A 3,123-nucleotide genomic window follows, 5' to 3' on the forward strand; every position below is an offset into this window, starting at 1 on the left:
GAATAAAAAGGTTTTAGGATTAGATTAAAAAGGCCCTAGATGAGTGATTGAGCACAGGTCCGGGTCTACAGTCTGGGTGCATTCAAACCACAACGCTTGAATTGGAGCTTCAAGTGAACAATAAAAGCTTAATGTCAATTCTAAAATTGACTGGAAGTCACGGAAGAGGAAGTTAAACCAGGGTGATGTGCTCAGCGTTTTGGACCAGTTCAAGATGGTTGAAGGAAGATTGGGAGGTTCCACCAGAAAGAGCGATACGGCTGATAATGGCCTTCTCCAGGTCAGGACGATTTTTATAAAAACTCGACTTTGGCTAAACCGAGAAACGACAAAGGCTACTAGCTTCTCAAACTTTGTCAAAAGTCAACTTTTTAAACTGTCATGAGAATTTTTGGTCAAAGGTTACGGACGTTTTATTAACATTCTTCCTCTGAGAATAAGCATCTCTTATCCTGAAGAAACGCCCGGGCGGTGAAGGCCAAGAGTTCCACAAGAAGCTACAGCTGGCTTCGAAGACTCCCACTAAACTACAGTGAACTCTGCTCAACTGATAAGGGTATAAAAGCAAGCGGTTAACGCAGCTCGGGGCAGATTCTCGTGACTGGTCTTCATGTGCATACATTTATGTAACCTGTCCTGAAAATCTGACCTTTCAAGTATAAATAACTACTCCCGCTGTTAAATGTGGTTCTTTTAGGTAAACTGAGATTTTCTCCAACATAAACCGTGGGTCTCAAGTTGGATGTGAGAGCACATCAACACCATCAAAGAACCTCCATTATTCCTTCATTTCAGACTTCGAAGACAAAAGGACGGGCTGTTGGGCCAGAAATACGTCATGTCGCAAGAGAACATCCAAAAAGCAGCACATGGTTCATTTAGAGCAGCAGCAATAAATGAAACGGTCACTAATCAAAGTCAATTTCATTTTAATGAAATAAAGCTTAGTAAAGCAGGCTAGTGAGCTCAAAAGAATTATTTTCATATGAAATCTAATAAACGGTTCACTAAGAAGCACAAAATGCTGACAATGAGCAGCTTCTCATTAGAATACTAAGTTTTAGATTTAAAAGACAAGAACGAAACTGACGGATGGAGATGGCTCACGCCACAATATGACACTTAATATGTAGAAAAAAATATAAAATCTTCAGTTTATCAGCTAATGAACTCAAAACACCTGCAAAGGCCTTTAAATGGTCTCAGTCTAGTTCTGTAGGCTACACAATCATGGGGAAGACTGCTGACTTGACAGTTGTCCAAAAGACGACCAGTGACACCTTGCATGAGGGCAAGACACAAAAGGTCATTGCTAGAGGCTGGCTGTTCATAGAGCTCTGTGTCCAAGCACATTAACAGAGAGGTGAAGGGAAGGAAACGATGTGGTAGAAAAAAAGTGTACAAGCAATTGGGGTAACCACACCCTGGAGAGAATGGTGAAACAAAACCCATTCCATTTTTCTTTGTATAGAAGGAAAATATTTTAGATATTTAATGTATTTCATTGAGGACAACAAAGATAACATTACGAACACCAATATATTTTACCTCTACGTTAGATATGTTCTGGATAAAGTTTTACAAGGCAATAGTCTATGCTAGATTATCTAAACGTTAGCTTGCTAACTTGAGAGGCACGGTGCTAATGACAAGCAGGTTGGAGAATTGAAGATAATTTATTATTGTTGATTTATTTAAATAAACTTACCATGTTCTGTTCCGCAAAACACGCTACACAGTATTGCTCCCTGCTTCGGCTGTGATGAAAGTGAAAAATGACGTGAATGGCCATGACTTGAAAGTAGTCTTCATGCACCCTCTGCTGGATACATTGCACAATTACGCCTTGTGCAATTAAGACGGCTGGTTCCCAGTATTTTTTATCAGCGCATAATGGGACACTTATCACCGATACGTTCCCAAACGCCTATATCGATCTAAAATATCAGCTCTACCGAAACCGTAGATACCGGTCGGGCTCTAATACATGGTTCTAATATCTTACCTGTTCCTAATGCTGACTGCATGGATCCATTCTCAAAATTCTTAAGGTTCATGTAAATTAAATATTTTAAACTTTTATTTACCAGAGCGGAAAGTGACGGCAGCAGCCAGCTGTAGCATTTCTGGCTCAGTCTGCCAGGAAAATCATTTTAACACATCTGATGCAAGCATAGTCGTTTATAAAACGACATTTACTTAAGACGGCGGCATTTATTTCTTTTGGGGTTCCACAGGGCTAGATTCTTGGACCCCTTTTGTTTTCACGATATCTGCTCCCTTTGGGGTCTTTCAGTTCATCGTTATGCTGATTATTGTCAGATTTAAATGCCCCTAAAACCTAACAGTTCTTGCTCTGTTCAGCCTCTATTAAAATGTCTTTATGACATCAAGGCATGGATGGCTTCAATTTTTTCAAGTTTTAATTTTAGACTCTGACTTTAAGTTTAATAAACTTGGCAGAGCTAGGACTAGCCATTAGCGTGTCAGTTTAGTCAGGATAAAACCATTTCTCTAAAACAGGTAAGATTAAAAATTCAGGACTTTAAATTTTAAAACCAACTCAAACAAATGTTTTTAGCTACATTGTAAATTAACAAAGTGACCAAAACACAAAGTGAAAATTTAAAACTTTTATTTGTAAGCCAAAGACATCGATCGCCTGCGCCTGTTGAACATGAACATAAAAAAAAAAAAAAAAAGCACGACAGCTGGCGCCATCATAAGACACGGACCTCACCGGAGGAGACATGCCGGGCGGAACCACAGAGTCCGACTCAAACCTTACAGCTTGGATTTAAATCAGAAACGGAACGGTTTCCCCTCCGGTGAAGAAGTCAAAACGATTCTGTTTGTTGAGGAAAATAAAATAAAATAAAATAACTGCAAGAAGCACAGGAGCATCGTCTACCTGCCGTGACAAAAACAACAAACGCAAAAGGCTTTACTGTCCCGTAATACTATTTGTAAAAAAAATATCCACCAGCTGTCAAGTGTCAATTTTTTCATCATCCTGTTAATACCGAAAAGAAAAAACAAACTATAACGCCTTAAAAAATGCACATATTTACCGTCACAACAAACTGGTTCTGGAGCTCCAATTCGTAAATGTTGATGGGAATT

The sequence above is a fragment of the Nematolebias whitei genome, chromosome 23 (genome assembly GCF_014905685.2).
Source record: "Nematolebias whitei isolate Nwh7 chromosome 23, NemWhi1, whole genome shotgun sequence".
NCBI classification, from domain to species: domain Eukaryota; kingdom Metazoa; phylum Chordata; class Actinopteri; order Cyprinodontiformes; family Rivulidae; genus Nematolebias; species Nematolebias whitei.